This window comes from Sitophilus oryzae, unplaced genomic scaffold (genome assembly GCF_002938485.1).
Source record: "Sitophilus oryzae breed Bouriz unplaced genomic scaffold, Soryzae_2.0 scaffold_2006_pilon_pilon, whole genome shotgun sequence".
Lineage (NCBI taxonomy): Eukaryota > Metazoa > Arthropoda > Insecta > Coleoptera > Curculionidae > Sitophilus > Sitophilus oryzae.
In genome coordinates, this window is record NW_022146732.1 from 2,763,693 (window position 1) to 2,778,377 (window position 14,685).

Sequence of the window (14,685 nt, forward strand, 5' to 3'; positions counted from 1 at the left end):
TTTAATATACCGGGTCGTCTCAAAAGTGGTTCACCGCTATAACTTTTTTATTTTTTCAGATAAAAAAACAGATTTGTATGTTAGTAGGTATATGACATAAATTAGGATTTATTGACGTATTCAATTGTTTTTGGTCTCTTTCTGTTTCACCGAAATGATTACATCTTTTGATTTTTAAAGGCACCCTCGGTATATTTCTACTTTATTCGATAGAAAATGATAATAGAATTCTGAATAGAATGACATATCATATGTCAACTTTTGACATTGTCGCTTAAAAACAAATCGTATTATAAATTTCAATCCAGGGTGCCATGGTGTTGTTAAAAACACTAAGTTTTAATCAAGGAGCCTTGGAAAAATAGTTTTGATCGTCTAATGGGTTTCGTGTCTTGTCTAGGCCGATTAAAAGATGTACAAATCATATTTTTAATCATACATATGTCAATTTTTTCAAATGGAACAAGGGTGACTCGTTAGCATATTTGGAAAAAGCATTTTTTTATGAATATATTGATACCACACACTTGGTATTTCGAGTCAAATTGTCGTTATGAACCACGTGTTACAATTACAATTAAACCATATGCGAAAGTGTCAAAAGTTGACATATGATATGTCATTCTATTCAGAGTGTCATTTTCTATCAAATAAAGTAGAAATTACCGAGGGTGCCGTTTAAAAATTAAAAGTTATAGTCATTTCCGGTGAAACAGGAAGTGACCAAAAACAATTGAATGCGTCAATCAATCCTAATTTATTTCATATACTAACATACTAAATCTTGTTTTTTTTATTTGAAAATATAAAAAAATTATGGGGATGAGCCACTTTTGAGACGCACCCGGTATAATAAAGACAGTACCGAGTTATAAATGTAGTTTTTATTTTATCCACTTCCTATCACCTTCCTTGCTTTAATGGAACAGATTTATGTTTGCTCTAATTTACATAATAAGACATCACTTAACCAGAAAAAAAATTACAACAATCATATTTTTTTTCTCTCCCTGTTGCCGATTCTATTATATCTGTGGAATAGATCCTGTTTTGATTAATATTAGGGGTTGTAAATGTTTGACTAAAATTAATAATTTATTATTAATTTCAAAAATTACCTAATTTCGATGATAAAATTTCTTCTATAACGTGTATTTTATTATTTTTATCCTTTTTGGACTCTAAATTGTTTTTTCTAAACTTTTATTTAAAAAATCTTAATAAAATATAAAAAAGTTTAAATACGATATATTTTTAATTTAATTATAGCTTCATTAAAATAAAAAAATTACCCGGCTATGATACGGAGAGTTCAGGTGTACTTGAGAAACGAAAGACAGTGTTGTGTTTCTCGGCAGAGTCGTCAGGAAACGACCGTTACGACAGAGACAACCTATCTATCGCTCGTGTCGCACTCGTTATAACCTAAAACAATAACACAACAATAACAAGACAGTGTCTGACCGCATGTTCCAGCTATTTATGAATGAGATGCTCAGTCTATATTTTATTTTAAGTCTATGCTATACGCCGTAGCTCAGCCGGAGGAAGTTTTCAAGTACAATCAAATAGAGTAAGACTGTACATATTTAGTTTAGATTAGTATAATATAGATTTCATTTGTGTAAACCACCCTGTTTGTATCTAGTATTAAGTTAGATAAGGGGGTTTGACGTCATAGGTTTAGTTATTGCATTTAATTTAAAATTCCATTTTCTTTTCCAACCTTTCGATTTAAATAATTTCTTAACATATTACATTTTACATTTCATTCGTTTTTTTATATATTTAACTTTTTAATATTTTAATAAATTGCTTAAATATTTTTAGTAGTATTATTTACAGTCTAGTCTCATAGTTAAGTTAGAGTCACTTAAGTTTAACGAGTTATAGCATATTTGAAGTTCATGGTAGTTGCACTCAACAGTTCGAGGTTAGTGTTGAAGTCTACTTAATAGTAACATCTTTTATGCCGAGTTCATAGAGTATAATCTCGTGGCGCCCTTTTATAAATATCTTTGAACCCCGACCACCCGGCTGTTAAAATTAAAAAGCTAGTGACCTCTAAGCAACTCATTACCAATTAAGTAAATTTGTGTTTTATTGAACTTCAAATTAGAAAGGGCGTGGCAGCTGCAGACTCTGCGATAAAGATCCTGAAACAGCGGAGCACATAATATGTCATTGCGAGGCTCTGGATCGCAAGTGACACTTTTTATTTGGGAAAGCTAGGCTAGAACCGGAGGAATTATGCTCCCATCTTATAATGGACCTGCATAAGCTAGTGCAAGGCACAGGGATAGGAGAATGGGTACAGATATAGAAGGGGGACAAACAGAATAGGCCTCACAGGTCGCAGTGTTTCCAGCAGAGGACGGCCCCTTGTTATTAAAAGAAATGTTATTAGTTAAGTTTAAAGGATTGATAAAGACCTTAAATACTTTACAACAAATAAATGTCAATAATTTCTCTCTCGGCTATAGAATAAATAAATCTCCGCAGGTATTTCTAATATATTTCTAATGGCAAATAAATAAACGTATATATCTCTTATTACGTGTGTTCGCCGAAGTTAATTCTACACCTTGTACTATAAAGCTGTTAAACGGCAATTATTCAGACCGAAACAGACCATAACCTAAATAAGATTACGCTTGGCACCCCGTAAACATATCAGTCTGCAATTAATTGGAGTCGTTAAATGCTAAATTAATTAAACGAACTTAGAAACGGAAGGTTAAACGGCCCGTTGTTTAGTGCAGCACGATTGCCGGCCATTTTTGTCTGCTACTGTCTGGAATATTTGAAGAGAAAATTAATTTGTATTATCTCCAATAATCTAACATAATTAAAGCGAAAGAAAGTATTAAAATTTAACAAATTATTATATATATATATATATATATATATATATATATATATATATATATATATATATATATATATATATATATATATATATATATATATATATATATATATATATATATATATATATATATATATATATATATATATATATATATATATATATATATATATCGAGATATAAATCGAAACGGCGTCAGTTGGCTGGGAAATGACGATCGATGACATTTCCCATATAAATTTACATTTAAAATAACAGCGATCTTCATTTCCCAGCCAACTGGACGCCATTTTTTTCGATCATACGGTATATATATATATATATATATATATATATATATATATATATATATATATATATATATATATATATATATATATAAACATATATATATATATATATATATATATATATATATATATATATATGCATATATATATATATATATATATATATATATATATATATATATATATATATATATATATATATATATATATATATATATATATATATATTAGTCGGTTCAGAACGTTCTACGACGTTTTCCGACACCTAACCTCCACTCTTCTCTATTTAGCCAGAGATCATCAGGTATTTCTCTATTTTCTAGTTCTTTATCCACACCCTCCCTCCAGCTTCGTCGCGGCGTCGTGTCTACAGTAGAATTTGTTTTGGTATTCTGTGATTGGGCATTCGTTGTACATGACCCAACCATATGAGTTGTTTTGTTCTTACGTCGTCCACAATTGTGTGTTCTGCTCCCATAATCTCTCTTACTCTGTCGTTGGTTATTTGTTCTCTTTTCGATTTTCCAGCAGATCTCCTTCAGTAATCCATTTCGGTCACTAATAGCATGTTCTCTGTTCTGCTTTTCAACTGCCATACTTCGCTTCTGTAAGTTATTATACTTTTCACTACCGTATTATATGTCCTTCTTATTAGCTTTAGAGATTCCTTGATCCCACAGTATATATATATATATATATATTCAACATAGATATTGCCTTCCTGCCTTATATTATTCGTTCTTTTATACCGTCATCGAGTTTTCCATCGTTAGTTATTTTTAATCCAAGATATTTATATTTGCCACAGTTTTCAACACGCTTAGACTATGTTCTCTTGTGGCCCCCCTACAGTCATACATTCAGTTTTGGTGACATTTACCTCCAACCCCCATTTCTTATACTCCTCTATCAGCTTCTTTGCCTTAATTCAAGGTCGTCGTGATCTTGGGCTAGGACTATCTGGTCGTCCGCAAAAAATAGGGTGTATAGGGTGTCATCATTTATTAGGGGGATTCCCATTCCTCTACACTTAAGCATCCATTTTTTAGTTCTTGTTGCAGGTATATTTTGAATAGTATAGGAGATAGGCAACATCCCTGCTTGAGGCCTTTTGTAATTTTTATGCTTTCTGACAACGAGTCTCGTATTTTTATTCTAGCTCTGGTGTTCTGGTATAAGTTCTTAACTGCTTTAAGTAAGTTGACATTTATATTAGTTATTTCCAAAGTTTCCCACAATTTATTTAATGGTATGCTGTCCTAAGCCTTTTGGAGGTATATATATAGTAAGTGTACCTCTTGATCTTTTGCCGTTTTTTTTCTCTAAGACCTGTGTTATGGTAAACAGATGATCCACAGTAGACCTTCCCGCTCTAAAACCCGCCTGTTCTTCTATTTAACAAACAAATTATTATATTGATTTAAAATATGCATCTTAGTAAGTTCAGAGAAGTTTATTCAAATCTCTCAAAGTCTTGCAGATTTTTGAGTTCCAGTTTTGATGTTCCTGAGATACAGCCGGCGCGGCGGCACGTCGGACGAAAAAAATCAAGGGATAAAAAAAGTTTAGAAATGAATAGAGATTTTGAAAATATTTTTTATTTTAATAAAATAAGAAAATGCATTTGCTACGAAAACTTGAAGGGATAGGTAAAAAATGGTATAATACAATTTGATAGACAATTTAATTGTGCATCTGATTCTCCTAAAATATACAGGGCATTCCATTTAAATTAAAGAAGTAATTGCCGTTTGAAGCTAATAATTATTTAAAATAAAATTTTAGACACTCTGTATAAGGTAGTATTATTTTTATTATTGCAACACAATAACTGATCAATAATTAAACTTCATTAAATATTTAGTATTAAAAACATTGATACCCTTGGAGAAATGAAGCTTTAAAATTTTTACTGCAATTTCACAAAATTGAAAATATTTCAAAAACGGTAAGGTTTAAATATAATAAACCTTAATCAAATTTACCTTTATTTTAATCGTAGAAACTAAAAATGTAATAATATACAGAGTGTTCCATTTAAAAAAATACAACTTTGATATTTTTTATTTATTTGGGACACTCTGTATCTTGTAAAAATATTTTTAAATTGTAGCTCTAATAGTCCTTCAACGAACCCCAAACTTACAATTTGTAAAAATCTCATCGTTTAGCTACAATACTCCGTGTCGTATGTGGTGAACAACCCTGTATAGAAGACAGTGGTGTACCACTTGTTGGCACTGGTTGAAATAAATAAAATTCTTTGTACAGCAAAAAAATATTGTGATGCATAGAAGATGTGTATTAAGTTTCATAAAGATATCTATAAGAAAATCAGTGTTATTGTGAAATAACATAATAAATTTTTACCATAATTGACCAGTTTGTATCTCAGAAATTAAGATGTTTAGGACATACATTCGTATGAAGTTTTCCTCTAAGAATAGGACCAACTAAAATATTAGCATAACCCTCTTAAATATTAGCATGTCATTAAGGAACACCGTGTATTTGAAAAACTTTTTAATTCATAAACCTAGTCCACTCTACGCTGCGTAACTTTCCACAGCCAACATAAATAATGGTACACATTAAACCGACGGTTCATGCCCGTAAATACCACCACAGAATTCGCACAAAGACCCTATACTACGGCGCGCGAGTTACGACCCATGGTATATAAAGTTTAGTTTGTACAGAGCCTGGTCGGTCTTCTGGGACGCGGCGCAGTTAGCCGGGAAACGCATAAATATCCATTATAATGTCGTAAATATGGCGCTTATGACGCGTACAAGGAATGCAATCCCGATTCGCCACAGAAACCGCTCGCCAGGGGTAATTAATATCCCGGTAGGTTACGGTCTCGCCATCGGCCGACAACACGGCCAGCGGGTAGGGAGGCACTGCCAACTGAAAGGCATACTAGGTCGAAAATCATAGGAAAATATAACAAATATAACAATGCAAGTGAACCTTCTTTACGCACGCTGCACAGAAATCACTTCATTTTTTAAGAATTAATAAATCAAAAAAAACCACGATTGATGTTGTATTTCATTGTTAAACAACAATATATTTTTTATCTCAACATAGGTTGCTTAGGCACAACGTTAAAGTTGATTTTGTCTTAGGTTGTTTACTTTACTGGTTTTGTGACATGATTTTTTTTGTGTCAAATCATCAAAGACAAATATTAATAAACTTCACCTTCTGAAAAAACTAGTTTCATATTAAAAGCTTTTGCCTCGTTCTCAACAACTGAAAAACACAACAACCAGTTAACGCAGAGACTGCAATCTCAAAGTGCAAGAAAAAGTTTTAATTGCTGCGCACAGTCTTCGTTTAAATTTAATGAACCATCAAAGAGTGCCAATAAATCACTTAGTTTAATCTCGAGCCAAGTTTTTTCCTAATTGATTTAATGGCCGCTCGTTAAGCCGCGCGTTTCAATAACCGGATTACTAAATTAGCAATTGTGTCTTAGCAGTTATTTTTAATTCGAGTTTAATAAGCAATTTTATATTTTATGTGTTTTGCAATGGTAGGCGAGTGGCCCGTCTTGGTTTGAATAATAAATCAAAAAAGATCTCGGGGATTATAACTTCTAAAAATATTGTTATTTAAATGCATTTATAGTTATTTTTTATACAAGAGGATAAAATGGTATTTTATTGTCGACCGACATGTGCTCGTGAAGATTAATTCACGAGCGATGAAATCGGGAGTGAATTAATTTCGGGAGACGATAATGCAATTTTATCGTCGTGTATAAAACAATATTCTTTTCCATAGAAATTCCAGAAATTATTATTTCAAGGAATTTATTACGAGTAGAAAAAATATGGTGCTGGGTTGGCGTTGGTTTCTATGTAATTTGATAAATAAATAAAGCTGTCTCTTTAGTTGTCAGTTTTGAGTCAATATTTTTTAATTCTCTTTCGTGTCGATTGCTGATTGAATTGGAGCCAGAAATGGCTCAAAACGAAGGCTCAAAACGAAATAAGTAAATTACCAACAGATATTCAGGCTGAGGCGACAAACGCCATATCCAAACTACTTCCATTTTCAAAAATGGAAGCAATTAAAAATCGTGCGTGAAGAAATAAAGTTTTTAACCTATCCTCGCTGTTAAAGTATCATTTAATCAACCCTTGGATTAAAGTACTATTTTATCTACTATTTTTGATAGATATAAGGCAATTTTAACAGTTGCTATAGAAAAAACTTATTTTACATGTCTCATTTTTTACATATGTTATTAAGACAGCTATTATAAAGTTATATTTAATTAGTCAGACAGATTGTCATGACCAAGCATCCTCTAAAAACAAAAATTATTCAGCCGTGACCATGAGCGCGGGAGAACTATGCGCTTCCCAGTAAAGTATTTAAATATTTTAAAAATACTGCTTTCGGTTTAATATTTTTGCATCTCTATTTAAATAAGATGAGCTTTTTTATTAAAGTAATACTTAATAATTATTAAAGTAAATTAATTTATTGCACAAAAAAAAACAATTATCGCATATTTTCTAAAAAAAATATTAATTTGAATAACAAAACACCTTGAATTCTCTGACTTACGTTTTTAAATAGTTTGGATACTGTAAAAGAAAATATTGGAAAATAAGCCTGGGGGTGACATGCAATTCTTAGTCGGCCGACTATTTAGTTGCAGATTTGTAAATATACAATTCTTATGGAGCCGTGTTTACATGCAATCAAATAGTCGGCCGGTCGGCCTAGTTTGATAACTCTCAGAATTCCAGTAAGATTCTTCTAGACAAGAAGAGATGACAAAATAAGTATCTTACACGCATAAATTCTGTTTTGTGACTTTTTATTAATGTTAATAATAAATGTTATAATTATAAACGCACGTGTTTGATTAAATTTATTAATATTTACTAGCGCTTTGTGAATTTACAAAAGTACTAAATTGTAAATTCACTATAATAAAATGTTTTAATTTGTTGCTACTCTATAGTAATAGTACAGAAAGTTGGCGATTTTAAAAGATAAATTTAAAATGAATAAGTAAATTTACTATGAGATACACATGTTTTACATAAATAGAATATAAATATATATTATAACATATTTATATACATGTCACAAACTAGCCATACAGCGATTTTACAAACGAGTTGTAAAACTAAAGAACGGATGGTAAATTTATTACAATAATCTGTGGCAAGAAATAACCATTAATATTAAAATAAATAAATAAGTAGATGCCTTTATTGTCAAAAAAATTACAATTTATAGACAAAGGTAAACTAAACAAACAAAAGAGAATATAAAACAAGTATACAATTTACATTGTCAGTCTTATTGTTTAAAATAAACATTTATAAATGTTTACAATGTCAAAGAATAAAAAAATAAAAATAAGATTCAAAAATATTTGGAAAGTTTATAGTAAATATAGTAATAGCAAATATTAGACCAGTGTTTACAAAATCAAATTCGATTATCAAAATATAAGTCATTTACGGCGTAGAAAGCCGTTAGTAAATAAGATTTCAATGCTTTGCGAAATGAAGAAAATGATGTTATGGATTTGATTTCAAATGGCAGGTGATTGTGCATTTTTTTCCAGTTGTATAATATTGAACTTTTAACTAACTCTGAGCGTGGGGTAGGTAGATAAAGATCTTGCTCCGCGTTCCTGAGTGGATAAGTGTGAGATGGCCTTTCTTGAGAAGCTGATACATGCTTACCTATTAGGCAAACGGATTCAAATATAAATAAGGAAGGAAGAGTTAATATTTTTAATTTTTTAAAAAAGTCTTGGCAATGAGTTCTGCTGTTTAGTCCCAGCTCTCTTCTGGAGCTTGAAAATGCGTTCAAATTGAGTCGCACAACACGCACCCCAGAATGGAAGGGCATATCTGAGTTACGACTCAAAAAGTGCATAATAAACAGTTCTAGCCATCGACAAGTTAAGCTCATTAGAAAGAGATTTTAATGCAAAACAGCCAGAGCATAACTTATTGTTATTAAACTCACAAATTAATTTTTTCATTGTAGGCCTTCTATTAATACGAAAAGACGTCAAAACGTTTAATTCTGCCTCGGTGAAACAAAGAGAACAATCCGATATCGTCCGTTGCATTTTTGCCATAAACCATGGCCGATTCTAATGAGAAATGCTCGTGTGACATTTCATTGAACGCGCGCCCGCAATCCCATCCTACCGAGTGAAATATTTATGGGGGCCGACGAACCGAACCTCCGACTGGCGGCCACTCGGGCTCCTCGAGGACATAAACCAGTATTTCTGGCTTCTGACGAGATGGGACTTGGCTTCGAACGAATAAAAAATAAGAGTAAGGAAAAAAAGAAAGGTGGAACGCAGGCAGTTTAAGATGGAACCCGTAATTTCATCGAAATTTTGGTGATTTATAAATAACTCACGACGATTTATTTTGGACTAGTACGTATTTTCAAATGTGTGTAATTTAAATAGTATTTGGCTAATTTTTATTACTGTTTTTCCAGTTTAGGGTGGCTGCAACGACATCCCGTAATCCTGCTGTTAAAACATAATAATCGGTTTTTATATGTAAAAACCAGCTGTTATTTTTTAACAGCAGGATTACGGGACGTCGTTGCAGCCACTCTTAGTAGATTAAGTAGTAATAGATATAAAGGGAAATTAAAACAACTTTCGTTGCACGTCATCAATGACACCATATTATGATGTGGGGCCAGAACACACCATCACACTGATAAAAAAGATTGACTTGAACTAAAGTCGTCATCGCTCTTAAAAAAAAATAGTGGCAAGAGAATTTATTTTAGCGTAAAAGAAAATATTTTGCCTGAAGAAAAACTCTCTTAACTCAAGAAAACTGGTTCTCTTGAAAAATCCGAAAATTTCTCTTGAATCTATTTTCATTCAACCAAGTGCAAGTTACTTTGTTTTAAGATAATAAGAAAAATACGCTAGGAAGTACTTCATTCAAAAAATATGGTCATTTTTCCAATAGCTAAATACTCTTTTGATGAAAAATAATAACAACACGCAAAGACGATGACGAAGGACGGTATATAAATCAGTCGGCAGTCCGATCAGTCGTACATCATAGTACGCACGGGTTTTGTTGCTTGGAATTTTTCACTTGGAATTTTGCATAATTTGCTTTTTAAACGCATATCGTATAACAAATTAGTGATCGTTATTAACGTGCATTTGTCATTTTTTATGGACAAATTTTAGGATATATGGATTCTTTAAAGGAGTTTCTGAAAAATGGAAATTAAAGCATTTATTTGCTATATTTGAAGGTAACAGACATTTACCTAATACACCTGTTTAGATAATGCATGTGTGACTGTAGATAGAATAAGAATATAGGTATCGATTTTTTTATGCGAATAATTACAAAAATTTTAGAATTTCAAGTCGTCGTATTAAAAAATTCAAAATGTGACCAAAGCTTATAATTTTAATAATGTATTTGTTTTACTTTGAAATCGTGATGTAATTTGCATTTCTTTGTAATTTGTAGTGTGATGAACCACCTTAACAAATACCAATTAGTGAAGAAGCAGAAATAACTACTATCGAGGAAAATAATATCACTTTACTTACTACAGACCAGGAAAACCTAAATTTATCAGAAATTAATATACCTCGTAATATGCCTGTATATGATGTATAGACTTCTCTTAGATCAAAATAAATTTTAGTTGAGTCAATAGTATTCGCTATTGGTTTAAGAAAAGTGTCTCTTTAATCAAGAAATGTCCCCTTTCAATCAAGAATTTTTGCATGAATCAAAGAGACTATTGTTCTTGTAGCAAGAACTTCTTTGTATATTCATTTTGGGTCCTTTTTTTCAGTGCGTGAGAGATCCTTTTTTTCAGTGCAGTGAGTGCCCTGGGACAACCAGTCACTCCCTAAATTTTGGTACGACTATTAAATATTGAAGGTGCTATTAAAGAAATTTGTAAAAAAATTGTAACAAAGATTCAATATTATGTTTTCTGAAATTATGACCTTAAAATTCATATTGAAACCAGTGTTTCGGAACAAATAATCATATTCATGGGTTGATCATTATTACAAATATGTTATTTTATTTCCTTCAAAGATGTTAAGACAAAGATAAGTAAGCAATTAAAAAGTGGATTTAAATTAAAATTAATTGATAGAAATAAAATAAAACAAGAAAAATCCTATTAAAGGTACGATTTATATTTAGTAGGGGGAAAATACCTACAAAAACAAATCTGAAAATTATTTTGATAAATAATGGCAGAATATAGTAGAATCTTATAGCAGATCTTACAAAAAAAAATATTATTTACCCAATATCTGCTTTTAAAGGTTTAACATATATTAATTGTAAATCTTCCTGTGTAAAAGGCAATACGTAAACCAAAAAGACGAACAAAGAAAAAGAAAAATGCTCTGTTTGGGTACTTAAAAACGCCAATTTAATCAATATCAATATTTTTTTGAGTCAGTATCAGTGAAATAAGCAACCGAAACCTGGGACAATAACGGAGCCAGAGATTACAGATAATAAATAAAAAGGCGCCCAAAAAAGAGAGTCAGGACTTCGTGGCTTAAAAGCAATACAATCGAACTGCCTTCTCAGTTTCAGTGGCCACGAATTATGTTAATATCGCTTGCAACAATACAAATAATGGAGTGCGGAATCTCTATTGTATCAATGAGGTACGGGTTCGTGAACGGTCATCGACTAAAAGAAAGCTCCTTTCTATTGTATATTTGTTTTGACCATGAGATATATGGAATGAGATGGAATTTTCTGTACGAAACGTCGGAAAATATCAAAGTGACTATATATATATATAGTGTTTTAAGAGGATGGATTAAGATGAAAGGATTTAATTAAATTGAAAAAAAAAAAAAAATCAGGTCCGTATTTAAAAAAATTAAGTTGGTGATCAGAAGCCGAAACGTCAGAGTCAATATTTAATCACACAGAGTTATAGAGCAGAAAAAGTGGCCATGAAAATGTGTTTTTCATTTTAAGTTATCTTAACAAATAAAGCCAGGAAACAATAAAAAACAAAATTGAAAATTCCGTTTTTTTTTCGGAATTTTTCAAAATGCAATACGGCATTTTATTGAGCATCAAATTGCGCAACTTTGCCTCCCAAAAAAATGCTGAAATCCCAACGATGAGCGTCGAATTCGAGCCACCCTGTACAGCTGCTCCAATATTTTATTAAATAATTAACAGTAGGAACAGTAGGTTAATACTCTATTTAATCTAATTCAAAATTATTGTGGTTGAAAAATTCACAAAACTACTCGAAAAAAGGTATAAATACCTTAGTCGTTTTACGTTGGATACAGCGACTACAAAAATAAATTCGATGTCGTGAGAAGGAAAGAAATAAAGGGACAAAAGGAAAGAAAGAACGAGACTTACGAGTCGCGCTAAAAGCCCACTCAAGGTCTAGTTTACTGCCGACTATTATCCCTAAAAGCTCTAATTTACCTGTCCGATATCATTCTTCGAGCGTAAAATCGCTCCTTTGCGAATATCGCCGTCCGCAAATGCTTAAAAAACTCTTTTCTTTCGACTGGTATTTCGTTTAACCTTGTATATATGAAAGAGTTTCGAAGAAAGGCACTTTAAGATACATTTCCTCTTTTAGTAATAACGTAGTGTTACAGAATTTCTAGTTATCAGTTTTTTACTCTTCTAGTGTGAATCTGAACTCTCCTATCCCTTTACCCTGTAAAGTATACCCTGTAAGTAGTTATATTTAAACACTAGCGTGTACCCTCGACTTTGTTCGCGTCGAATTAATCATTTGTAATGGTGATGATAAAGCAAAGCAAGAATTTCCATTAACATACAAACTGGATAAAATTCTATCACATTTATGTCAGCATGAGAAAAGACAATATGGCGATATTATTATATAACTTGGTAATATTTGAGGCGTAGTTTCATCTCGTTGGAATGTGACTTTCGAAAAATCAGTTTAAGCAGAATTGTGGTTAATCAATTACCCAACTTTTTGGAACACCCCGTATGATTTTTTAAAAAATTTTAAAATATTTAATAAATCAAAATAAATTATGCGTGTCCAGCCGTTTTCCCGAAAGACTAACCGTTTTTTAAATAACAAATATTGTAATATTTGAGGGACGTTTTCACCCTCTTGGAATTTGAGATTCGAGAAACCCCTCCTCATCGAATTTCTACAGCCCACAGTCAATCCGTTTGACAAAAATCAGCTTTAAACGTCAAGCAGTTTAAGCAGAATCGTGATTACTCAATGGTCATATTTTATGAGACACCTTGTATAAATTTTTAAAAAATCTTAAAATATGTAAAACAACAAAATAAACTATACGTGTTTAAAGTTTTTCCGAAAAACTCACCGGTTTTTAAATAAAAAATATGCTAATATTGGAAGGGTGGTTTCACCCCCTTAGAATTCGAGTTTCGAAAAATCCCTTCTCATCGAACCTCTACACCCTGAATTCAAACCGTTTTCCAAAAATCAGCTTTTTACGTCAAGCGCTTTAACCTTTCCGGGACCGTGCGGTGTATTTTAGGTACCCCAAATGCGTTTTTTCTTTAATAACTTTTACAATTTTTATTTCTCACTTTTTTCCTATTAGGTAATCCTAGAATATATATTACAAAACCCTTTTTTAACAAAAATAACCAAACATTTTTTTTATTTTCGGCGAAAAACTGAAATTTACTGCCCGGGGTACCTCCGTTACCCCGCACGGCCTGCAGTGATTCGAAGTCCTACACGCACTATTCATGTCTTCTTTGTGTTGGTCACTTTGTATGAAGACGTAAACAAGTTCTATATTCAGTTTAGTGTTGGTATTTACTGTGATGTAATAAGTTAGTGTGTATATTTATTGGAAAATGGCACAAAAGGAATATACTGATGATGGGCTCACAAAAAAGACATTCCTGCCGAATTTGCTTCGAGAGCTGCGAAGAGCAATCCTTCAGCATAAGGACTTGTACTTCTAAACGTTCTAAGAAGTAAATAAAATAGTAACAAGTTTCACAAAACTGTAAAAACAGCAATAAAATTATTTCTTGCCAAAAGCACAGTTTCTATAAATCCTGCTAAAGAGATTCAACCTAATTCAAACCGAAGATGCGGCTTTTGCGCCAGTTCACGTAAGAGAAAAACAAAAATATTATGTAATACATGCAAAAACCCCATTTTTAATATTCTGGGCAAAGAATGTAAAACGTTTTTAACTCTGACTGCCAGTTGAGTCAGAGAAATGAGTTTTAAAATTAAATGTTTTTTTATATTAAACAAATACAAAATATTTAAATTATTGACGTTTTATTATTAAACTTTACAAATAATTACTAATAATTTACCTGAGTGACAAAATATTAATAGTTTTTGAAATATTTCAGTGGGGTATCGTAGTTACCCCACACGGCCTGAAACGTAACTTTTTGTAGCACGGTCCCGGAAAGGTTAAGCAGGATCGTGATTAATCAATGACCAGATTTTTCAAAACACCCTGTATACGTTTTT